The sequence below is a fragment of the Lissotriton helveticus genome, chromosome 9, assembly GCF_964261635.1.
Source record: "Lissotriton helveticus chromosome 9, aLisHel1.1, whole genome shotgun sequence".
NCBI classification, from domain to species: domain Eukaryota; kingdom Metazoa; phylum Chordata; class Amphibia; order Caudata; family Salamandridae; genus Lissotriton; species Lissotriton helveticus.
Window position 1 is genome coordinate 809,345,602 of NC_136070.1, and position 26,610 is coordinate 809,372,211.

Sequence of the window (26,610 nt, forward strand, 5' to 3'; positions counted from 1 at the left end):
TTTAGGGGCACCCCTAAATATTGCTTCCTCAGATAAGAACCTGAGTGAAGGAGAAGGACCGAACAGCCGCGCCAAAGCTAAAAGGTGGAAGATGCCCACTGACTTGGCCCCAGCCGTACTGGCCTGTCGCCACCTTGAACCTGCTCCTGTGAAATCCCGGTGTGTCCTGCAGCCAGCAACCTCAAAAACCCCGAGGACCAGCCTGCCTTAAAGCACAAAGATTTTGTCTCCAGTGAACACCAAATTTGTTCACCCGCAACCTCTGGCTTTGGCTGGACACTGCGAATCCGCCCCATTCTGCACCCACCGTCCACGGCTCGAGCTCGAGTGGGCAAACACCACGAGGAGGTCACCCCGGTGATCCTGACCCAAGATCCGGTGACCCCTGACCTGCCTCAAGTCTCCAGCCGAATGCCTGCAGCCTAATTCCATAAGGCCCCCATAACCGTGACCAGGAGCTGGTAAGAAGATCCGACCCCAAAAGGCACCCCTGGACCTGACGCCCCACAGCCTGGTGTGCCCAAACCAACGGTGCCTAATGAACCCCTAACTTCCCAACTTATCTCTCGAAGTGGTGGTCACATCCAGAAGACCTTCGTCCCTGAGCCTGCAGTGCTTTTGCAAACCAGAGGTTCCCCTTTGAAACCAACAGGGCGCCTGACGTCGAAACAGCAACCGCACCCGGCCGCCCTAGTGCCGCTGAGGGTGCACCTTTGGTGCTAATTTGTTTCCCCATTTGCCCTGAGCTGAAGCTCAGGAGCTTTGCTCCCACAGCCCAGTGGCCTGCTTGCCAGCAGCCACCAACCGGAGGCCCCTATCCCTCATTGGATAACATTGGGCCTCAGCACTCTGCACCCAGCTGCCCTAGTGCGGCTGAGGGTGTAATGAGAGTGCATACTTGACCCTGGGGGAACCCTTGTTCTAACCCCAGAAGCTCAACTACAAAGACCGATTACTTATCTGGTAACCGTTAATTTCTCTCCATAGCAATCCATTGACTGTTTTTCTCTCAAAAATATTTTAAGTGTGAAGTTGATTTGTATGGAAACCAGAAAAATAACAATTGTGCAAAACTGACTTTACTGACCTTTTCTCTAGGAAATGTCCCAGTGTGATATCTAGGCATCTCACACTGAGTAGAAAAAAGTAATCTAAAAAGTGATCTAAAAAGTAATGTAAAAGTAACTTACCTGTAATTTTCATTGCAAAGTCGATTCAAAGTATATGTACATCATTTCACAGTATTGCATTACAAATAATTCAAACTGTAACCATTCAAAGTACATTTACAATTGCATTTTAAACTGTATTTCAATTGCATTACTACTGTAAAGTATTTATTGCTTACCTGTGTCAGGCTTACTTGGTTCTAGAAAATAAAATGACTAAAAGAACATTTTTATACAAAAACAATTGGTCTGAACTTCAGTCTTTGAGTGTAAGAATTCATTTGCTGAGTGAGTGTGTACAACAAATGCTTAACACTGTTCTCTGATACTGCCTTACTGCTCGACAGCACTACCACAAATAGAGGGTAAGGTTCTATCTAACTTTGCCTCTGCTTCCTTTGGGGTTCCACTGGACTCTGTGCCCACTGTACCTCACTTTGGTATAGTATATACAGAGCCAGATTCCTACATTGGTGGATCAGCAGTGGGATATCCAATTTTGCATTTGTTGGACTACTTGGTTACCACCTGATCACACAACAGAACTTAAATTATCTTTAGAATTCTGATTTTTTCAAATTTCCAGTTTTTCAAAATTACTAAAAGTATTGTTAGGGCCTTGGTTAAGTCCCTTTAGAATTTTAGAAAAATAAAAGTCCCTGTAGCTAGGGTTAGAGGGGTTAGAAGAGTTTTTTAAAAATGTCTCAAAATAAGAACCAAGCCGTTAGTGAAAAGAACCACATTGACATAGAGGACTGGGTTGAGGAGCTTGACCTCACCATTTACCTTCACTTATCTTTCAAGGAGGTAAGGTTCCTATGTAAACTTAAAAACATAACTATGGGTCACCACCCCACCAAACAAAAGCTCCAGGAACTGTTTGCTGGGTGTGTTAAGGGCCACCCATCTGAAAATGGTGATGACCAGTCAGATGGAGAAGGAGTGGAAGAGGATTACCAGGTAGATCAACCCCCTCCACTGATTAGGGAGAAAAGGGTCCCAGTGGCCCTGACTCCAAGAATCAGCTTCTCAGTACCTAGATTTCACACAGGTGGATCAGATACCAATGAGGACATTGAGGATAACCTCAATGAGGAGGACAGCCTTTTAGTAAGGCTGGCCAAAAGACTGGATCTAGAGACCAGGTTGCTGGCTCTTGAAAGAGAAAGAGCAGAAATGGGCCTAGCACCCATCAATGATGGGAGCAATTTACTAAATAAGGATAACGAGCAATCTTATGATCCTAAAATCCCCAAAGGGATTGTCCCTAAATACGAAGAGAGTGATGATATCACAAAATGGTTCACAGCCTTTGAGAGGACCTGTGAAATGAGAAAAGTGAAGAAGTCAGGCCAGGACAAAGTGCAGTTGAGCTACATGAGATCCTGCACAGGCAAGGGGCAAACAGCAGGGAAAAGCAAGGCCAGTGGCCAGTTCAAGGTGCAGAGTATGTCCAAGAGAAGCTACACAGGCAGGGGGCAAACAGCAGTGAACAGCACGGCCAGTGGACAGTTCAAGGTGCAGAGTATGTCCAAGAGAAGCTACACAGGCAGGGGGCAAACAGCAGTGAACAACAAGGCCAGTGACCAGTTCAAGGTGCAGAGTATCTCAAAGAGAAGCTGCACAGGCAAGGGGCAAACAGCAGTGAACAACAAGGCCAGTGGCCAGTTCAAGGTGCAGAGTATGTCAAAGAGAAGCTGCACAGGCAAGGGGCAAACAGCAGTGAACAACAAGGCCAGTGGCCAGTTCAAGGTGCAGAGTATGTCCAAGAGAAGCTGCACAGGCAGGGTGCAAACCGCAGTGAACAGCACGGCCAGTGGACAGTTCAAGGTGCAGAGTATGTCCAAGAGAAGCTGCACAGGCAAGGGGCAAACTACAAGGAATAACAAGGCCAGTGACCAGTTCAAGGTACAGAGTATGTCCAAGAGAAGCTACACAGGTACGGGGCAAACAGCAATGAACATCTAGGACAGTGGCCAGTCCAAGGTGCAGATGAGGTACATGAGATCCTGCTCAGGCACGGTGCAAACAGCAGAGAACAACAAGGCCAGTGGCCAGGACAAAGTGCAGTTGAGGTACATGAGATCCTGCATAGGCAAGGTACAAACAGCAGGGAACAACAAGGCCAGTGACCAGTTCAAGGTGCAGAGTATGTCCATGAGAAGCTGCACAGGTAAGGGACACACATCAAGGCCAGTGGCCAGTCCAATGCTCAGAGTAGTTGCATGAGATCCTGCCCAGGCAAGGTGCAAACAGCAGGAAACAACAAGGCCAGTGGCCAGGACAAAGTGCACCTGAGGTACATGAGATCCTGCACAGGCAAGGAGCAAACAGCAGGGAACAACACGGCCAGTGGCCAGTTCAAGGTGCAGAGTATGTCCATGAGAAGCTGCACATGTAAGGGTCAAACAGCAGTGAACAACAAGGCCAGTGGACAGGACAAAGTGCAGTTGAGATACGTGAGATCCTGCACAGGCAAGGGCAAACAGCAGTGAACATCAAGGCCAGTGGCCAGTTCAAGGTACAGAGTATGTCCAAGAGAAGCTGCACAGGTAAGGGGCAAACAGCAGTGAACAACAAGGCGAGTGGCCAGGACAAAGTGCAGTTGAGGTACATGTGATCCTGCACAGGCAAGGGCAAACAGCATGGAAAAACAAGGCCAGTGGCCAGTTCAAGGTGCAGAGTATGTCCAAGAGAAGCTGCACAGGTAAGGGGCAAACAGCAGTGAACAACACGGCCAGTGGCCAGTGCAAGGTGCAGAGTATATCCAAGAGAAGCTGCACAGGTAAGGGGCAAACAGCAGTGAACAACAAGGCCAGTGGCAAGGACAACGTGCAGTTGAGGTAAATGAGATCTTGCACAGGCAAGGGGCAAAAAGCAGGGAAAAGCAGGGCCAGTGGCCAGTTCAAGGTGCATAGTATGTCCAAGAGAAACTGCACAGGTAAGGGGCAAATAGCAGTGAACAACAAGGCCAGTGGCCAGTTCAAGATGCAGAGTATGTCCAAGAGAAGCTGCACAGGCAAGGGGCAAACAGCAGTGAACAAGAAGGCCAGTGGCCAGTGCAAGGTGCAGAGTATATCCAAGAGAAGCTGCACAGGTAAGGGGCAAACAGCAGTGAACAACAAGGCCAGTGGCAAGGACAACGTGCAGTTGAGGTAAATGAGATCTTGCACAGGCAAGGGGCAAAAAGCAGGGAAAAGCAGGGCCAGTGGCCAGTTCAAGGTGCATAGTATGTCCAAGAGAAACTGCACAGGTAAGGGGCAAATAGCAGTGAACAACAAGGCCAGTGGCCAGTTCAAGATGCAGAGTATGTCCAAGAGAAGCTGCACAGGCAAGGGGCAAACAGCAGTGAACAAGAAGGCCAGTGGCCAGTTCAAGGTGCAGAGTATGTCCAAGAGAAGCTGCTCAGGTAAGGGGCAAACAGCAATGAACATATAAGACAGTGGCCAGTCCAAGGTGCAGATGAGGTACATGAGATCCTGCACAGGCAAGGTGCAAACAGCAGGGAACAACAAGGCCAGTGGCCAGGACAAAGTGCACATGAGGTATATGAGATCCAGCACAGGCAAGTGGCAAACAGCAGTAAAAATCAAGGACAGTGGCCAGTCCAAGGTGCAGATGCGGAACATGACATCCTGCTTAGGCAAGGTGCAAACAGCAGGGAACAACAAGGCCAGTGGCCAGTTCAAGGTGCAGAGTATGTCCATGAGAAGCTGCACAGGTAAGGGACACACATCAAGGCCAGTGGCCAGTTCAATGCTCAGAGTAGTTGCATGAGATCCTGCACAGGCAAGTGGCAAACAGCAGTGAACAACAAGACCAGTGACCAGGGCAAAGTGCACTTGAGGTACATGAGATCCTGCACAGGCAAGGAGCAAACAGCAGGGAACAACACGGCCAGTGGCCAGTTCAAGGTGCAGAGTATGTCCATGAGAAGCTGCACATGTAAGGGGCAAACAGCAGTGAACAACAAGGCCAGTGGCCAGGACAAAGTGCATTTGAGGTACATGTGATCCTGCACAGGCAAGGGCAAACAGTAGGGAAAAACAAGGCCAGTGACCAGTTCAAGGTGCAGAGTAAGTACAGGAGAAGCTGCACATGTAAGGGGCAAACAGCAGTGAACAACAAGGCCAGTGGCCAGGACAAAGTGCATTTGAGGTACATGTGATCCTGCACAGGCAAGGGCAAACAGCATGGAAAAACAAGGCCAGTGGTCAGTTTAAGGTGCAGAGTATGTCCATGAGAAGCTGCACAGGTACGGGACACACATCAAGGCCAGTGGCCAGTCCAATGCTCAGAGTAGTTGTATGAGATCCTGCTCAGACAAGGGGCAAACAGGAGTGAACAACAAGGCCAGTAGCCAGTTCAAGGTGCAAAGAATGTCCAAGAGAAGCTGCACAGGTAAGGGGCAAACATCAGTGAACAACAAGGCCAGTGGCCAGGACAAAGTGCAGTTGAGGTACATGTGATCCTGCACAGGCAAGGGCAAACAGCAGGGAAAAACAAGGCCAGTGGTCAGTTTAAGGTGCAGAGTATGTCCAAGAGAAGCTGCACAGGTAAGGGGCAAACAGCAGGGAATAACAAGGCCAGTGGCCAGTTCAAGGTACGGAGTATTTCCAAGAGAAGCTACACAGGTAAGGGGTAAACAACAGCGAACAACAAGGCCAGTGGCCAGGACAAAGTGCAGAGTAGCACCATGAGATCCTGCACCGGGAATGTATGTGACTATACCCTGCCATGGTCAACAACACAGTCAAGGTGGTAACAATGGGCAGTTATAATAATAATAATAATAAAGGGTTTATGAAGCGCATGGTGACGCCATCTCGGCGTGTCCCCGCGCTATGGAGATGAGAAAAGTGCAGTGAAGGTAAGCTCCTCTCTATAGCTTGTAGAGGTGGGTTTTTAAAAGTTTTCTAAACTTAGCTTCAGTTTCAACTATCCTAAGGCCAACAGGAAGACGGTTCCAGTTATTGGCTGCTAGCACTCTGAAAGATCTGCCTCCCAGTTTAGCCTTTTTTACACGGGGAATCCTTAGTAGGCCAGTGCCCTTAGAGCGAAGCGCCCTATTTGGCTCATAGATGTGGACAAGATCCTGAAGATACTGCGGAGCCCTGTGCCATATTATCCTGTGGCACATTAGGAGTGCTTTAAACAAGATTCTCTTCCTGATCGGGAGCCAGTGCAAAGCAGCAAGAGCAGGTTTAGATGCAGCTCTTTTGGGGAGTTTTAGGACCAGACGTGCTGCAGTATTTTGGAGTACCTGCAGACGTCCCAGGCTTTTTTCAGTCGTGCCTAGAAATAGCACATTACCATAGTCTATGCGGGAAGTTACCAAGGCTTGAGTCATGGTCCGTCTGGCCTCCAACGGAAGTAGATCCAGGGTGCGGTTGAGAGTTTTTAGCACCCCAAAGCATTTTCCCACTAATCTATGAATGTGACCATCATAGGAAAGTTTGGGATCGACCCATATACCCAGATTTTTTGCCTCTTTACAGGGGCTGGGTATGGGGCCAAGGCAAGTAGGCCACCAGTCAGCCGTACAGCTCGAATCATTCCCTCCGATTACCATCACCTCCGTCTTGGAGCCGTTAAGCTTCAAGCAGTGCGAGTTCATCCATCTTGCTAGGTCCTGCAAGCAGGCCTTAAAGTTAGCTGCTTCATAAAGGGGGTGGTGATGGACAGAGTATCAGGGCTTGATCCATCACCGTTTTTTAGCTCACTGCACCATCCCAGCTCAGAACCTGGCTACATGCAAATTAGTCTGACCCTGGCCCAGTGCATCATGGGAGCAGGGCAGACCAAACTACCAAGCCAATTCTTTACTGGAAAGGAAACAAGCTGGGATGGTGCAGTGAGCTAAAAAACGGTGATGGATCAAGCCCTGATCTTTTGACTGGGTAGGAGTGTTCTGCTTAATTCAGATACTCTGTCCATCACCACCCCCTTTTGAATCGTTTTGGCCACCACAAGTGTGGAAGGGTATGCTCAGACATGAGTCCCTTGCTCACTGCACCATCAGGATTCAAGCAAGCCGGGCCGAAGACGGCTGTAATGCCAGAAACCGGTCCCCGGAAGCTTGTTTCCTTTCCAGTAAAGAATTGGCTTGGTAGTTTGGTCTGCCCTGTTCCCATGATGCACTGGGCCAGGGTCAGACTAATTTGCATGTAGCCAGGTTCTGAACTGGGATGGTGCAGTGAGCTAAAAAATGGTGATGGATCAAGCCCTGATCTTTTGACTGGGTAGGAGTGTTCTGCTTAATTCAGATACTCTGTCCATCACCACCCCCTTTTGGCCACCACAAGTGTGGAAGGGTATGCTCAGACATGAGTCCCTTGCTCACTGCACCATCAGGATTCAAGCAAGCCGGGCCGAAGACGGCTGTAATGCCAGAAACCGGTCCCCGGAAGCTTGTTTCCTTTCCAGTAAAGAATTGGCTTGGTAGTTTGGTCTGCCCTGTTCCCATGATGCACTGGGCCAGGGTCAGACTAATTTGCATGTAGCCAGGTTCTGAACTGGGATGGTGCAGTGAGCTAAAAAACGGTGATGGATCAAGCCCTGATCTTTTGACTGGGTAGGAGTGTTCTGCTTAATTCAGATACTCTGTCCATCACCACCCCCTTTTGAATCGTTTTGGCCACCACAAGTGTGGAAGGGTATGCTCAGACATGAGTCCCTTGCTCACTGCACCATCAGGATTCAAGCAAGCCGGGCCAAAGACGGCTGTAATGCCAGAAACCGGTCCCCGGAAGCTTGTTTCCTTTCGAGTAAAGAATTGGCTTGGTAGTTTGGTCTGCCCTGTTCCCATGATGCACTGGGCCAGGGTCAGACTAATTTGCATGTAGCCAGGTTCTGAACTGGGATGGTGCAGTGAGCTAAAAAACGGTGATGGATCAAGCCCTGATCTTTTGACTGGGTAGGAGTGTTCTGCTTTATTCAGATACTCTGTCCATCACCACCCCCTTTTGAATCGTTTTGGCCACCACAAGTGTGGAAGGGTATGCTCAGACATGAGTGCCTTGCTCACTGCACCATCAGGATTCAAGCAAGCCGGGCCGAAGACGGCTGTAATGCCAGAAACCGGTCCCTGGAAGCTTGTTTCCTTTCTAGTAAAGAATTGGCTTGGTAGTTTGGTCTGCCCTGTTCCCATGATGCACTGGGCCAGGGTCAGACTAATTTGCATGTAGCCAGGTTCTGAACTGGGATGGTGCTGTGAGCTAAAAAACGGTGATGGATCAAGCCCTGATCTTTTGACTGGGTAGGAGTGTTCTGCTTAATTCAGATACTCTGTCCATCACCACCCCCTTTTGAATCATTTTGGCCACCACAAGTGTGGAAGGGTATGCTCAGACATGAGTCCCTTGCTCACTGCACCATCAGGATTCAAGCAAGCCGGGCCGAAGACGGCTGTAATGCCAGAAACCGGTCCCCGGAAGCTTGCTTCCTTTCCAGTAAAGAATTGGCTTGGTAATTTGGTCTGCCCTGTTCCCATGATGCACTGGGCCAGGGTCAGACTAATTTGCATGTAGCCAGGTTCTGAACTGGGATGGTGCAGTGAGCTAAAAAACCGGTGATGGATCAAGCCTGATCTTTTGACTGGGTAGGAGTGTTCTGCTTAATTCAGATACTCTGTCCATCACCACCCCCTTTTGAATCGTTAAAGTTAGCTGCAGCACTTATTGGGCCTTGGGACAGGGAGATCAGCAGTTGGGTGTCGTCGGCGTACGAAACTAATTCTACACCGTACGTTTGCACCACATCCGCTAGGGGGCCATATATAGGTTGAACAAAGTGGGGCTCAGGGCAGAGCCCTGGGGCACCCCTTGCTCTAAGGCTATCGTATCCAATGTACAAGACCCCCGCTGGACCTGAAAGCTGCGATCTGTAAGAAACGCTTTTAGCCAGCCTAGCGCCGATTAAGTGACACCTGCTTTGTTTAGACACTGTAGCAAGATGGAATGTGCCACAGTGTCAAACGCCGCACTAAGGTCCAGCATAATCAGTGCTATAGTGTGTCCAGCATCTGCCCCTTGTCTCAGGGTCTCAGTCGCTCTCAGGAGGGCGGTCTTCGTGGAGTAGCCCGACCTAAAGCCCGACTGAGAGGCGTGTAGAAGGTTGTTCTTCTCTAGATGAGACATTAGCTAACTATTAGCCACTTTCTCTGCCACCTTGGCAAAGTATGGTAGCAAAGAGATTGGTCTTAGGTTTTCAAGAGTTTCTTGGCTGACATTAGGTTTCTTTTTGATGGGGAGAACAATTGCTTTTTTCCAATCTTCCGGGAGTCTGGCAGAAGCAAAGGAGACCTGGAGTACATGCCTAATATACGGCTCCAGTACCATAAGGCTCTCTCCCAGCACCCTAGGCGGAGCTGGGTCCTGAGGGGAACCAGATTTAATACTCTTACATATACTATTTAGTAGCTCTGGAGGGGGTACCATAAAGCACTGAAGACATACCTCCACAGAGCTTGCTCCAGCTGTTTCTACAAATTCATGTACCGGTGGCGTACTTCCAGAGAAAGACACATAGATGTCTCTTACCTTTCCTGAAAAATAGTTAGCTATTATATTACATGCTTCGACAGAGTCGTTATGTGGAGTATTGTCATTAGCAACCACTGAAATCTCCTTAAAATTTTTAAAAAGCTCCTTCGAGGAGTTTTCTGCCTCCCCAATACGGGCTTTATAGTGCATGGCCTTAGTAGTACGTAGTTTAGTGTGGTATTCTCTTTGGGCTTTTTTATAGCTAGTCTTAGTGAGCGGACAGAAGTCCAAGCGCCATTTCCGCTCTAATTTTTTGCAAAAGGTTTTTGCGACTTGTAGCTCGGGAGTAAACCATGGGGCGGATTTTTTCCTTCTGTTCTCTCTCTTGGATCTACATATCGGGGCTGTCGCATCTAAGGCATTTAAGATGCAATTCACTAGCTTGCTGTTTGAGCTTTCACAGTCCGCACCGCCTGGCGGGCCCCCTACCTTGAGTAGTTTGTTAAAGGTGTCTTGTGCGAAGTTTTTCCATTTTCGGCGCGGATAATAGCTATTATTCTCCTTGATTATGTCAGATTCTGGTTTAAGGATGTCGAAAGGAATTAAGAAGTGATCCGACCACGGTACCGGTAAGGGCGCCTGTATCTTCACTCCGTTCCAGCTTCCAAAGACAGGGTCCAGTAGGTGGCCGTGTTTATGGGTCGGGGCACTATTTTTTAAATCTAGTTGTAGGGACTGTAGTTCTTGCCTGTTATCCTTTGCCTCTTTATCTAGTTCATCTTCAAGATGGACATTCATGTCTCCTAACACCAGAGTTCTGCTCTTCCTTATGACTAAATGAGCAGCCGCTTCCACTAGGCTGGTTTTAAAGTCATAAAGCCTGCCTGGGGGTCTATAAAGAAGGATTCGTGATACCGAATGTTGGGGTCCAAGCTTGATAGTAAATAGACCCGTCTCAGAGTTGTCTATATGCAAGGGTTAAGGCACCGTTGTGGGCGAGACAGGTTTTTGAGGGGGACTTCCACTCAGACTTGACTGTCGGTCTGACTGGGAGGTGGCTGTGTGTCTGGGACAGTTGGAGGACTGGTCTGGGGAGAGAGAGTCCCAGCTGAGGCTGAGGCATCAGTGGGCTGGGAAGCTGGAGGGCTGCTTGGACCAGGTAGTGTATTGGCACGTGGAGGTTGAGTCATGCTGCAGTGAGACACAGTGTGGGTGGGAGATTGTTGAGGGGTGCCATTCCACTTCTTTGGGAATCGAAATGGCTTCCCTGACTGGGGATTAATGGAAAGGGGTGTGCACAAAACAGGCACACTCACCACCAAAGCTGCATCAGGTGCAGACGGTGGTACACCCTCTGGGGATATGCTGGATCGAGCAGGACGCTTGGCCCGGCCTTGCCTTTGCCCCTCCATCCCCTGTTTACCAGGTGTACCCCCTACAGTGCCCTCCTTTCCCTGCGTGACAGGGCTTTGGATGGCAGTTGAAGTTGTGGGTGAATCTGTCTTGGAGCTCTTCTTATGTGTACTCTTAGCAGGCACCACCTTCTCAGCGGGCACGGAAACTGTCTGTTTGTCTCTACGAGGCGCTTTTGGGACGGGAGAGTCCTAGGCTGGGGATGCCTCTGAGGCATGTGACCCTGAGGCCTGCTTCTTGCCTTTCTGGCCCTCGGTGTGGGGATGGTGTCTGTGCCCTGGACCTCTTGGGATGATGCTGCTGCTGTGTGATGCTTGTACTGTATCTTGCTCTTGAGGTCTGTGGTGTGTGGTCACTATCGTCAGATGTGGCCACCGGCAAGGGGGGTGGACAAAGGGACTGGAGCTGTACTCTGAGATTGTGCCAGTTAAATGGCTGCCGTCACAGCGGAGGGCAAATACTGGACAGTCCGGTGTAGCCCACTCACGTCTGAATGAATGCCCTCCATGAAAGCAACCACCTGTGCCAACTTTTTGTCATGGTCTACAAATGCATTGAGTAGAGCTGTATGGCCCACACACAGCTGGTGCAAAAGGTCCACAGACTCAGCACTGATGGCAGCATGAGGGACAGGGGCAGGAACAGCAGTGCCACAGGTGAAGGACACTCTTCCCTTTTTACTGGTGTGAACACGGGCAGATCTCGTGGATGTAGGTGGCAGGGTGGATACTGTATGCTGTGTGGTGGAAGAGGAGGCAGAGTCCCCGTTCCCTGTGCCCACCAACATAGATGTGTCACCGCTGGCGTACGATGATGTTGAGGTCCGCGTCTCTGGCTGTGATTCCTCAAGCAGACTCTGGTACCCCTCTGAGGCGCTGGTCACATCTGTGTCACTGTGCTCGTGTGCAGCAGTTGTGCTTGACTCCTCACCACTGGTGTCCGTCACCTGTCCTTCCATGCCCACGGGAGATGCTGCATGAGAGCGAGAGATGTAGGGTCAGTTCATTGGCATCAACAGAACATTCATATGCAAGCAAAGCATCACTAAAGATGATGAAATCTCCCTGGTGCACACCACTCTGTGCAAAAACATTGTGCGACCTCAATTTTTGACTAGATCTTTTGCCTGTCAACAAGCTAACGGGGCACAAGTCAGCCATGTGATGACCACACAGCACAATATCCTTCCCGTGGCAGCGTTCAGCCAGACACACAAATAGCTCTGAGCACACCTAGGGCCCTGAAGGGGGCAAAGATGTACCCCACCACATGTTTCCACTGCCATATCTGGATGGAACAGAAGGGGACAACTCAGAAACAGACTACAATATAACAGTCAACACTGGCCATCAGCTTATGGCATACACCATGTTGTACTGTGGGGCACAACTACTGTTGCATATTGGTGTCAGATGCCTAAGCCTCACCATTCTAAGGTCAGGCAGTGCACGCATTGATGAAAGCACACTCAGATTTTGCACACTGCCGTGCCCTTATATGGGATTTCCCACACTGACCCAAAGCTGCACCCAACATAGAGGCAACTTACAAGACCCTGCATCACACTTCCAACATCACATATCCCAATGCTGGCACGGGCTGTAAACACATGCAGCCACACACAGCCAAAGTCACCCTTCCAAGAATACTCACACCGAGCTTGCTGCTGATGCTCCTTCAAACATGCATTCAGCTCAGGCTGTGTCACGGCCAAGATGCGGGCCATTAGTGGTGTTATGGTCTGCTGTGCCAACCTGCCAGTCTGAGGGAGCAGCCCCAGCGTCATCTCCACCAGGTTCTTGCTCAGCCGGCAGATGTCATCCCACCTCTTGTGACAGTGGGTGCACCATCGGTTGGAGACACCTAGAGCCCGCACCTTGCATGCAATGGCCCTCCACATGGCCTTATGCTGGTGGACTTTGAGCTGCAGGCATGGGAGACAAGAGGGGGAAAAATCAGTGACACAGTGTTATGTACCAATATCTCTCAGTACAGGAGCATGATACTAACTCATCACAAATTTACAGAAATGTCCAACAGAGACAATACAGAATCTCACATAGTACATGAGCAATGGAGAATCACACGTAAATTCATGCAGGTATGAAGGTGGATACAGTACCTGCTCATCTCATACACATGTTGGATGCCAGCACAGATGGCTATGTGTAGGCTGCCCACATCTACTGTCCATTTTTAAGTTGAGCAAGACATACAGTAGATGTCAATATATGTTTGGGAGTTGACTCACTGTGTCCAACACTGCACAGCCCTCAGTGTCCTATGCCTGTGAATGGCTCACTAAGTCAGGGATGTCACATTGAGGGGCATGATCTTACAAACCCACACCCTTCTCACAAGGGTTGTTGTGTGCAATCTACAGGGCTGAGATGGCTCATTGATGGAGAGTCCAAATAAATACCCACATGTAACACTCTGTACATTCAGTGATGTGTCCTTGCCAGATTGGACGGTGATTGTGCAGGCCAGGTGAGCTCACACTGAGGTCCAACGTGGGGCATCAGAAATGACACATGAAGGGACAAATTGAGAGTGGAAACAGTGCCTACACATGCCAGTCAGTACACATGCTGGTGGGAATGGAGGGTGCTGCGCACAATAGTACAGCAATCTGCTGTGTCATAGGTGAATGCCCACCAATAGTGTCACCCTTGGGTAATGAAGTCCTGAGCATAGTGCTGAACTGGAGATGATGTACAATTAGGAGTCAGACACAATTCCATCACTACCCTCTGTACGAGAACCCCAACTAAGGCCACAGATGGCCTGTGATGGACATCACGGACCAACGCAGCCATTCACTCAAGCAGTCACTGCTCTGACTCCTGCATTACCAAATTGCTGCGTCACTGTATGGCTGACAAGGCAATACATGTCCCTCCAATCTTGATGTGCAGGCAGGGAGACGTGTGAAATTGGCTACACACCTCTTTCCCCATGACACAGCATGCTAGGCACTGCATGACACAACTCCACACTCTCTGGCACATACTTCAGCATTTCAACTTCGTGTGTGCCCCTCACTGCACTCTCACTCCCACTCTGGAAGACTTCCCACGACATTTGGAGCACTTTATAGCCTCAGATACTGTGTGAGCATCTCGTCCACCAGGACCTCCAGCTCCTCGCTGGTGAAGGGACTGGCACGGATCTTCTCAGTCCTCAATATCACTGTGGCCAGGAGACAGCAGCAGCAGTTGGTGGTGAGGGGTGGCCCGCAGCAGGCCCTGGAGACAGCAGCAGCAGAAGTTGGTTGTGAGGAGTTGCAGGCTGCAGGCCCTGAAGACAGCAGCAGTTGGTGGTGAGGGGTGGCAGGCAGCTGGCCCTGGAGACATGAGCAGCAGCAGCAGCAGGTAGTGGTGAGGGGTCTCAGACAGCAGGCTCTGGAGACAGGAGCAGTAGCAGTAGATGGTGGTGAGGGGTCTCAGGCAACAGGCTCTGGAGACAAGAGCAGCAGCAGGTGGTGGTGAGGGGTCTCAGGCAGCAGGCTATGGAGACAGGAGCAGCAGCAGCAGGTGGTGGTGAGGGGTCCCAGGCAGCAGGCTCTGGAGACAGGAGCAGCAGCAGCAGGTGGTGGTGAGAGGTCTCAGGCAGCAGGCTCTGTGAGTTGTGGAAATGTGAGGCACTTTCCCACATATATATAGCCCCCTGGGGTCATTTCAGTGGTTCTAAGCTGCTGCAATTGGTGTTCCAGGTCAGCCTTTTTCAAATGCATCCAATGACCATCTCTGCGGTGGCGGAGCATGCCTACCGCGATTTTCTAAATTGCATTAGGCTACCGCGATTGCTGTACCCATTGGCTGTAATGGCATGGTCCATGGCGGTGACACACCGCTGGGGCCAGGTGGTAGCTTCTGCAATTTGGGTGCAATACATTGATATGAGTGACCGGGATTTGGGTGGCGGAGCATGCCAACCGCCATTTCAGATTGTGTATATGCCTAACACTACTGCAATCGTGTGTTGGACACTGGTGGTGACACACCGCTGCAGCCAGGCGGTAGCTTCCACGATTTGGGTGCCATACATTGATATGGGTGACAGTGATTTGGGTGGCGGAGCATGACAACCACCATTTGAGATTGTGTATATGCCTATCACTACCGCGATCGCATGTTGGACATTGGTGGTGACACAGCGCTGGGGCCAGGCAGTAGCTTCCACGATTTGGATGCCATACATTGATATGGGTGACCGGGATTTGGGTGGCGGAGCATGCTAACCACCATTTGAGAATGTGTATATGCCTATCACTACCGCGATCGTGTGTTGGGCATTGGTGGTGACACAGCGCTGGGGCCAGGCAGTAGCTTTCGCGATTTGGATACCATGCATTGATATGGGTGACCGGGATTTGGATGGCGAAGCATGCTAACCACCATTTGAGACTGTGTATATGCCTATCACTACCGCGATCGCGTGTTGGACATTGGTGGTGACACAGCGCTGGGGCCAGGCAGTAGCTTCCACGATTTGGATGCCATACATTGATATGGGTGACCGGGATTTGGGTGGCGGAGCATGCTAACCACCATTTGAGATTGTGTATATACCTATCACTACCGTGATCGTGTGTTGGGCATTGGTGGTGACACAGCGCTGGGGCCAGGCAGTAGCTTTCGCGATTTGGATACCATGCATTGATAAGGGTGACGGGGATTTGGGTGGCGAAGCATGCTAACCACCATTTGAGATTGTGTATATGCCTATCACTACCGCAATAGTGTGTTGGGCATTGGTGGTGACACACCGCTGGGGCCAGGCGGTAGCTTCCGCGATTTGGGTGCCATACATTGAAATGAGTGACCGGGATTTGGGTGGCGGAGCATGCCAAGCACCATTTGAGACTGTGTTTATGCCTATCACTACCGCTATTGTGTGTTGGGCATTGGTGGTGACGCACCGCTGCAGCCAGACGGTAGCTAACAAAATTTGGGTGTCATACATTGATATGAGTGACCAGGATTTGGGTGGGGGAGCATGCCAACCACCATTTGAGATTGTGTAAATGTCTATCACTACCATGATCATGTGTTGGGCATTGGTGGTGACACACCGCTGGGACCAGACGGTAGCTTACGCGATTTGGGTGCCATACATTGATATGAGTGACCGGGATTTGGGTGGCGGAGCATGCCAACCGCCATTTGAGATTGTGTATATTCCTAACACTACCGCGATCGTGTGTTGGGCATTGTTGGTGTCACACCGCTGGGGCCAGGCTGTAGCTTCCGCGATTTGGGTGCCATACATTGATATGAGTGACCAGGATTTGGGTGGGGGAGCATGCCAACCACCATTTGAGATTGTGCAAATGCCTATCACTACCGCAATGGTGTGTTGGGCATTGGTGGTGACACACGGCTGGGACCAGACGGAAGCTAACGCAATTTGGGTGCCATACATTGATATGGGTGACCGGGATTTGGTTGGCGGAGCATGCCAACCGCCATTTCAGATTGTGTATATGCCTTTCATTACCATGATCGTGTGTTGGGCATTGGTGGTGACACATGGCTGGGGCCAGGCGGTAACTTCTGCGATTTGGGTGCCATACATTGATATGGGTGAGCGGGATTTGGGTGGCGGAGCATGCAAACCGCCATTTGAGATTATGTATATTCCTAACACTACCGCAATCTTGTGTTGGGCATTGGTGGTGACACACCACTGGGGCCAGGTGGTAGCGTCCACAATTTGGGTGCCACACATTGATATGAGTGACCGTGATTTGGGTGGCGGAGCATGCCAACTGCCATTTGAGATTGAGTATATGCCTATCACTACCGCGATTGTGTGTTGGGCATTGGTGGTGACACACCGCTGGGACCAGACGGTGGCTTCCGTGATTTGGGTGCCATACATTGATATGAGTGACCCGGATTTGGGTGGCGGAGCATGCCAACCACCATTTGAGATTGTGTATATGCCTATCACTACCGCGATTGTGTGTTGGGCATTGGTGGTGACACACCACTGGGGCCAGGCGGTAGCTTCCACGATTTGGGTGATGTACATTGATATGAGTGGCTGGAATTTTGGTGGCAGAGCACTTTTACAGCACCTATGGACACATCATGCTGTGTCAATGGCCAATGGGCAGTTATCAACAGTGGCCACATGATTAATGGCACATCATTTTTGGATTTTGGATGTACTCCCTCACATGTCACTTGTGATATTGATGTGCAGGTACACAGCACGGTGTTGTGATGGACTCTCCAATGTGTACACATGTCAATGTGTGCACATGCCAATGTGTGAAAGTGCTGGGGAAATCACAGTGATGTATGTCTTAGTGAACAATGTGCAGATTTGACTATCTAATTTGTTTTGGATTGTGCACATTCTTGTCAATAAACGCAGTCTTGGGTCATTGTCTTGTTGATGTGTGCCATGTTCAACTTAAGTGTGAAGGTGTGGCAGGTACAGCAGCTAGTTATGAGACAGTAGTGTTGCTGTTTCACACATATGCTGTATGAAATACTCTCAGGCCTGCTCATGCTAGATGTGGCCATGTCCCTTTGTGCATTCTTAGTCAGATGTTGTTTCGGAGATACTTGCTGTGTGAAAGTGTACAAGTGTACGAGATAGAGCAGCTGAAGGTGTCCCTACATATAGGCTGGTCTGTAACTCAAATGTGATGACAGTCATTGTTGGCATAGTGTCACTCAAAACGTAAGATGTTGAACACATTTTATGGTGTATTGCATTGACATGTGTCCGCTTTCATCTTGGAGACCAAATCTACATCGTCCCTTCACAGTGCTGGCAGACATCTGGAAATTCCGTCTGGATAGAACTACCCTACAAATCCTGTGTGCTGTGTTGGAGCCCCACCGCAGCCTCGCAAAACAGATCCAACTGCTTTCACCCCAACGTCTAAAGGTGATGGCATCCCTGCATTTTTTTGCCACTGGATCATTCCAGCACACGGTGTCCAGCGCAGGTGGGACGTCGCAACCTATGTTCAGCATGGTGCTGAGTGATGTCCTGTCCGCTTTGATAATCTACAAGGACAGATATATCCATTTCCCCAGGGGGCGTGAATTGCCGACTGTGAAGGGAGATTTTTATGCCCTTGGACACATCCCCCATGTTGTTAGTGCCATTGATTGCACCCGTGTTGGCCTTGTTCCACCATGACCCATGACTCATACATCCTGCGTAACAGCATTGTACCACAGCTGATGGCTAATCTGCTTCCTGAGCATGCACGAATTGTGGGTGAGTATGCATAGTCAAATAGCATGCTGTGGGTGGGACATGCTGACCTCTGCCACAGTATTATTACACGGTTTCCATGTGTTTCTCACACCTTGGTGACTCTGCATATCCCAACCGTCTTTGGTTGCTGAGCCCATCGCGGAATCCCAGGACACTAGCTGAAGTCTGCTACAATGATGCCCATGGGAGGACACGTTGTGTGGTGGAGCGTACTTTTGGTCTCCTGAAGTCACGATTTCACTGCCTGAACAAGACCGGAGGTGCACTGATGTACTCGCCCAAGAAGGTGTGTCAGATTGTAGTGGCATGCTGCATGCTCCACAACCTTGCCATTCACAAGTAGATCCCCCTGCTCCTGGATGGTGATGAGCAGCCAAAGCTCCTGCCTGCAAACCAACCCGTGTCCAGTGACGAGGATAGTGGAGAGGAGGATGGTGTCGACCTGCGTCACTAGCTCATCACCCGCTACTTCACTTGAAGGTTTGTGACATTGTACAATGGACCCATTGTCTGATGATGTTGCTGTTGTTGTCAAGGTGTATGTGAGCTTTGTGACTGAAGCCGGTTGTTGACTCAGTGGTGGCGGACAATGTTCCGGGACCTTTTGATTCATTTACAGGCTGAGTATGTTGGCATTGTGATGTGTGCATGATGGATTAGTTTGATGGCAAGTGTTGTGTGATGTCTGTGATGACACACCCAGATAAGTGAATGTTGTTCTGTTGTGTTTTCCTCGGTCCCTTCAGCCTCTCCTTGCCTACATATTTTCAATGCTCCTGATACATTGTAATCATGGTGAAGACTGCACATCCTGGAATAAACACAGAGCAGAGACAACAGCATGTATGTAAGGAGTATTTATTTACAATGGTGACATGTGAGGGGGACATTTATATTGAGGTGATTAGTGAAGCAGTTAGTTGACAATTATGGTAAATGAAAGAATCAAGTAGTCACTACATTGATGTGGTGACCCAGTCCAACAGATAGATGCCATTCACAAGGCAGTGTGGGTAAGGACAGTCCAATAAAGTCAATGCAGTATTGAAGAGGGTTACCATCATGGCTGGCTCAGTGACTGGCATTCGGCAGGTGCTTTGCCATGGGATACTCACAGGGATTTCTTAGGCCTGCCCCTTCGTCGTTTGGCAGGGGGGCCTCTGCTACTGGCCTGTGGGGTTTCTGAGTATTCACCCCTCTCTGTGGCTGCAGGGGAGGATGGTGAACTGTCATCCTGCAGCCCACCAGAGGGAGGTGGAGGTGTAGGTTGTGGCGCTGGCCTGTCCCTCAGTACTGCCACTAGCTGCCCCAAGAGGTCCACAATTTGGCCCACGTGGGTGTCCATGGATCTCATCAGCAGGAGGAGCTCCCATGAATCTTCTTCAGCCCGGCCCCTTCGTCCCTGAGCCTGTTAATAGGCCCAAAGGACTCTGGTGATGTTGTCCAGGACTTCGGTCCCAGTGTCAGGTTGTCTTTGACTTTACCTTGCCCTCCCACCTGCCGTGCTGCCACGGACCTGTTGCCTCACTACTGTAGGCACCTGTATCCTCTCCCTGCCCTTCTCAGTTGGTGGTGTGGGATGGTCATCCCTTGGGACAGGGAGGGTGTTGCAGACATCACTGGTGGTGGTGGTGGAGGAGGGGGACACAGGCCGTTGCAGCAGGGGTCTATGGATGAGGTGGTATTGCTGCATATGTGGTGGGGGAACGATGGGGTCCTGGGACCTGTTGCGCCTTGGCACACCAGATGGGCCGGCTTCGAGCTCCTCATCCTCTGAATCCCAGGAGTCAACATCCGAGAATCCATGTTTCGGGGGGACTGGTTCTGCAGGTTGCTGGTGTTGTCCTCTGCAGTCAGTTCTTGGTAACTGTTGGACAGAGGGGAAAGGGTCATTGAGGTGCACCCCTCAAGCTTGGTGTTAGATGAGTCTTATTCACAGGTCATACACAACACCGTATACTAGTTTGCACACTGTTTGTATGCACATTACTGAGCATACTGATATGATTTTGCAGTACATGCATTACTTGTCCATGGTGTGACGTGTCAAAACATACCATGCGCCACGTGGATATTTTGTGGTTACAGGGATATGTTGTCATCTAACAACCAGCGCCATGACAAGTTTTGTAATTTTTTATATTTTTATATATGTTTTGTTTTGTTTTTTTATGATATTTTGTATTGTAGTTGATATTTTATTTGTTTTTAAATTTGAATTTCCTTTAGTGGGAATAGTAATCTTTACACCTTCACTTTCCAACACTTTCCCTACTGTTGCACTCGCTGGAGTGGGAATAGTTATTTTTACCCGTCCAGTATCCAACACTTTCCCTACTGTTGTACTCACAGGAGAGGGAATAGTAATGTTATCCCCTCTGCTATCTAACACTTACCTTACTGTTGCATTTGCTGGAGTGGGAATAGTAATTTTTACCCCTCCGCTATCCAACACTTTCCCTACTGTTGCACTCACAGGAGTGGAAATAGTAATTTTATCCCCTCCGCTATCCAACACTTTCCCTACTTTTGCACTCATTGGAGTGGGAATAGTAAATTATTCCCTTCCGCTAACCAACACTTTCCCTACTGTTGCACTCACTGCAGTGGGAATAGTAATTTTTACGCCTCCGCTATACAACACTTTCCCTACTGTTGCACTCGCTGGATTGGGAAAAGTAATTTTTATCCCTCCGCTATCCAACACTTTTCCTACTGTTGCACTTGCTGGAGTGGGAATTGTATTATTTTTCCCTCCGCTAATCAACCTTTTCCCTACTGTTACACTCATTGGAGTGGGAATAGTAAATTATTCTCCTCCGCTATCCAACACTTTCCCTACTGTTGCACTCCTTGAAGTGGAAATAGTAAATTATTCCCCTCCGCTGTCCAACACTTTCCCTACTGTTCACTCGCTGGACTGGGAATAGCAATTTGTATCCCTCCACTATTCAATACTTTCCCTACTGTTGCACTTGCTGGAGTGGGAATAGTAATTTTTTTCCCTCCGCTATCCAACATTTTCCTTACTGTTACACTCTTTGGAGTGGGAATAGTAAATTATTCCCCTTAGCTATCCAACACTTTCCCTACTGTTGCACTCCTTGGAGTGGGAATAGTAAATTATTCCCCTCCGCTGTCCAATAGTTTTCCTACTCTTGCATTCGCTGGAGTGAGAATGGTAATTTTTTCCATGCGCTATCCAATACTTTCCCTACTGTTGCACTTAATGTGGTGTAAAATGTAGTTTTAAAAATATTTATTATTTTAATGTATTATTATACTATAAAAAAAATAATAATAATGTTTATGTTACAGGTGTATGTATATGTATGTATATATATATATATATATATATTCCACACACTCCTGGTCACGTTTCCTTTTGTGAAAAACCAGAGTCGGAGCCCAAATGTGTCACGATGCTGTCAGTTTATTAGCAGAGCAAACCCAATGCGTTTCGAGATCCACCGATCTCTTGCTCACGGGTGGGGCTATGCAGGTACTGACAGTCATTTAAAGGAACATAGTGTTTACAAATTGTGCACGTGTGTATAAACATAAAGAAAATACCATTATAAGCTAAGTCTGTCCATTGTGAACATTGTTTCATGTAAACAATTGTAACAATTCCAAATGTGATTGGGAATTAATAAGAAGCCACATTATCTGACTTGATGCTCAAAATTATACAAACAATCTTGTATTTAATACACAGACGAATTATTTGTACTGTCTGTTTAACATGCGCCCTTACGCCAACCATGTTATGCAATACTGTGTTAATTCACACAATTCCCAGAAACATTGTTCATGTGTTATATTGCCCCAGTGGGCAAAGGTCCATCAAATTGATCAGAATTGACTTCCAATAATGCCCATGTGGGCGGTGGTATCTCCCGTATCCTGTAGTGGAAAAAAGAAAACAAGACTGTAGCTATACTTTTGGATATTTACATTTTTTGATCAGTGCAAAACATCTGTTTTGTTAAAACCTATTAAAATTGAACTTCAGATACCAAAAAAGCAGCAGCATATTCTACATCGCAGAAAAAAACATACTTTATGTTTGGAGGTGAATGGCTAACTCTTCACCCAAATTGTGTCCTGTGGGCTGCAAGGTATTGTACATTATAATGTACCTTGATTCGAGTTTCCGTAACTCTAGCCACCTGTTACCTCCCCTCTCATTAAGCTCAACGCTGTCCAAAACACAAAATTTCATCAGGTTAGGATTTTTGTTGTGTACCAGCGCAAAATGCCTCGCTACAGGATATTGCTGATTCTCGTTTCTTATTGCTCTCTGGTGCTCCAAAATTCTTAATTTTGCTTGTTTCGTTGTACAGCCTATATAAAATTTCTTACAAGGACACTCAAGAGCGTAAACCACATACTGCGTTGTACAACTAAGATGCTTAGTAATTTTGTGAGCACCTCTGTCTTTAGACAGTTCAATTGATTTCCGAGTACAACTATATTTACAGGCTTTACATCTGAAACATGGAAAAAAACCTTGAATTGAATTGGCCTTTCCACTCTCTTTTATCAGTGTACTGCTCAAAGTGTCCTTAAGAGATTTCGCTTTCCTGTAAGTCAGTGAGGGAATTTCATGGATTGCCTCTTTGACATCATTGTCCAATTTCAGTGTCTCCCAATATTTAGTTAGGCATTTACGCAGTTTCCATGATTGGCTGTTATAGGTAGTAATGAAACGTACCTTATCATCTTCCTTACGTTCCTTGGGGATTAATAGATCTTCCCTGTCCATCGCATTGACCTTTGTTAGTGCCTGCTGTGTTATTTTTTCACTGTACCCCCTCTCAGTGAATCGCTGCATCGTAAGTTTGCTTTCTTCAAGAAAACCCTCTGCAGAGCTGCAATTTCTCTTGGCCCTTATTAGTTCACCCAAGGGAATACTGCGTATCAGGCTTTGGGGAATGTGTATGTATATGTATGTATATATATATATATATATATATATATATTCACTGAAAAAAACATAGGCTTCACACCAGTTATAGTTAGCTGGAAGTTTTACTCGCATAAAACCATTGAAATTCCCACGTTATAGTTAGTTGGACTCACTATAACTTGCGCGTGCAATGCACTGCTGATGACGTCACATATTACATCACTCATGACATGGTCAGTGACATCACTCATGACATCACTGATGACACCATCCAGTGAATGTGTGTCTTTGTGAAAAATAAATATTAGTGAGTAATGTTTAAATATTTAAATATATGTATTAGTGTTTCACTTTGTGTATAAGTGGCTGCATGGGTTGGTGAGTAGCTACATGTGTATGTATATGGGTTATTAGATGTTTTTCTTGGTATCAGTATGAGTGTTTGTATGGTTTAGTGGGGGTATTACTTAGCACATAGATGCATGAATGACTGACTCTCTCTTGTATGTGTTTTGAAGACAGCATATGTGCAGGACTGTATGGGTGGATGAGTGTGTATATGTGTGTGTTAGTGAGTGAATGACTGTCTCACTAGTGTCTTTATCAGTAACTACATATGTTTTTATCTAGTATATGTGAATATTGATGTATATAAGTGAGTATATGTGAGAGTGAGGGATTGTAAGAGTTCCTGTTTAAATAATTATGTGTTTCTATAAGTGATTGTTTAAGAAAGTAAGTATGTGTAAGTTTCCTTAGAAGTAAGGTGGTAGTGTGTGTATAGTTGTATATGCAAATAAATAGATGTTTAATAGTTTATTTGCATGTGTGAGTATGTGTGAGAGTATATTTTGGATGACTATCGGTGTGTAACAGGATGTATAGGTGTATCACTACATATGATGAGTAAGTATATGTATGAGTGACTATATATAACTGTTTGTGAATGAGTGGATGTGTATATAGATGGTGGAATTACTGAATTGGTTGTTATAACTGGTATGGGTATCTGCATTTTTTTGAAAATTTTATTTTTTATTTTTGAATATGTGTTTCAAGGGTTACATTACAGTGAAAGGAGGTCTGTCACTCTGTCACAAGGATGGTGTCATCAGTGATGTCATGAGTGATGTCACTGACCATGTCATGAGTGATGTAATATGTGACGTCATCAGCAGTGCATTGCACGCGCAAGTTATAGTGAGTCCAACTAACTATAACGTGGGAATTTCAATGGTTTTATGCGAGTAAAACTTCCAGCTAACTATAACTGGTGTGAAACCTATGGTTTTTTCAGTGAATTTAATAGGTTTTTAAAATGCTAATTCCTAACTATAACTGGTGTGAAACCTATGGTTTTTTCAGTTAATTTCAATGGTTTTTTAATAGCAAATCTCTATAGGTATGAAAAGTAATATTTTTTTTATAACAAATTTTTTAATATTTTTTGCCCGGAGCGCTCCCGGATGCACGGGTAAGCGCAATATTCTGGCGCGCCCCGGGGCGCGTACCGGTGAGCGTCCCGATAGCGCTATTGCCGCGAACGAAAACAACATCGTGACGTATCGCGCAGCCGCGTGATGCGTCATATGACGTACTGCGTAAGCGCACCCGGAAACACGCGATCGCATACGATCGCGCAAATCTCGACTCGCTTACGCTACGCGCCCCGGGGAGCGTAGCGTAAGCGCGTCGGGTCATGTGATCTGAAAATAACACTTTTCATTGGTGCAGATCAGTTTTGGTTTCCAAATGATGAAAGCCTGGATCATGTGACTTGAAAATAACACTTTTCATTGGTGCAGATCAGTTTTGGTTTCCAAATGATGAAAGCCTGGATCATGTGACTTGAAAATAACACTTTTCATTGGTCCAGAACAGTTTTGTTTTCCAAATGATGAAAGACCCCACCTTTTTTCCTTATTCTGACTTTGTCCTTTGACTGAGGAAGACCTGTTTTGAGTTCTATCTCTACTCTTTACTAGTATAAAATGGCTACAGTAGCAGCAACAGCTGGAGCATCTGCCCCACCACCACCACCACCACCATCTAAAAGACCACAAGAAGATTACATTGGTGGTCAAGAGGAAGAGGAGGAGGATGATGAAGAGGAGGCACAGACAAGGCAGTTCCTGCCTGAAGATAAACAGCCCTACAAACCTAAAGAGCACTTTGTATGGGAGTTCAACAAAATCCCTAGGGGTTTTAAAAAAGTCAACACTGCAAAGGTAACTTGCTTGATTTGTGGTGCTGAGCTGTCTAGGGGGAACCCTAACAAAAAATATTCCTTCGGGAATCATACAATGATTCGCCACATGATGCGTTGGCATCCAAACAATTACTCTAATGCAGAGTTAAGGGACCTCTGCAGTAAACTACCCCCATCAACGTCTAGACCCTCAACATCAAAACAACCCACTCCATCGGGTCCGGGGGCAAGAGACACATTGGCTGCTATTCAACCTAAGTTTGCCGATTACAAAATCGTGTGCAAATATTGTAACAAGACACTTTGCTATGGTGAGCAAAGTATCGAACTTATCATGGTTGCTGGTGATAACCATAAGTGTACAAGAAAACCCTAATTTTTCCAGATTTTTTTTTTTGCTCCAGTTGAGCCATTTACAATTCCCTGTTTTTTGTTTCTCCCCATAAAAAAATACAAAAAAAATATAAAAGTGTTCAGAAAAGCCAAAAAAAGTACAAAATGTTCAAAAAAAATTAAAAAAAAATATAAAACAACAAAAAGAAGAAAAAAACAGTTCTTTTTAGAACTACCTTTACTTTATAAAAATAAACCTATATTTTTAAAGAATCTCTGTCAATCTTTTTTCTGCAAGGTACGCATACCGGTACGTTCACCGGGGCGCGCACCGAGGCGCGCACCAAAAAAAAAAAAGAAAAAAATAATTAATTAAGGAGTTAGCATGAGAGAAGAACACAAAGAGAGTAATGTTAAGAAAAAGAGAGCTAGAGGGAGAAACACAGAGGGATTGTTTATTACATAGTAAAAAACAGAGAATGTGTAATAGGGTGAAAGTGAGAAAAGTAAAATGACTAAGGGAGCGAAAGAAAGGAAGAGAGAGGAAGAAGACTAAAGTAGAGATAGTAGGAAAATGTGAATGGGTGTTGAAAGAAAAAGAAAGGACAGTAAAAAATGGAGAATCAAGGGTAGTGGCGGAACCGGGATAAATGAAGAACGGTGAAGGAGGGTGAGAAAAGACCAGTTAGTGTAAGTAAAGAGGGGTGAACAATTGAATTAGGATAAGACATGGGGAGTGACAAAGAGAAAGGACAAAGAGAGTAAAGGAAACAGTGCCTGAATGGGTTTGAGTGAAACAGCAAAGAAAGGTAAGTAATGCAGTGTGTGTGACTTATAGGGATT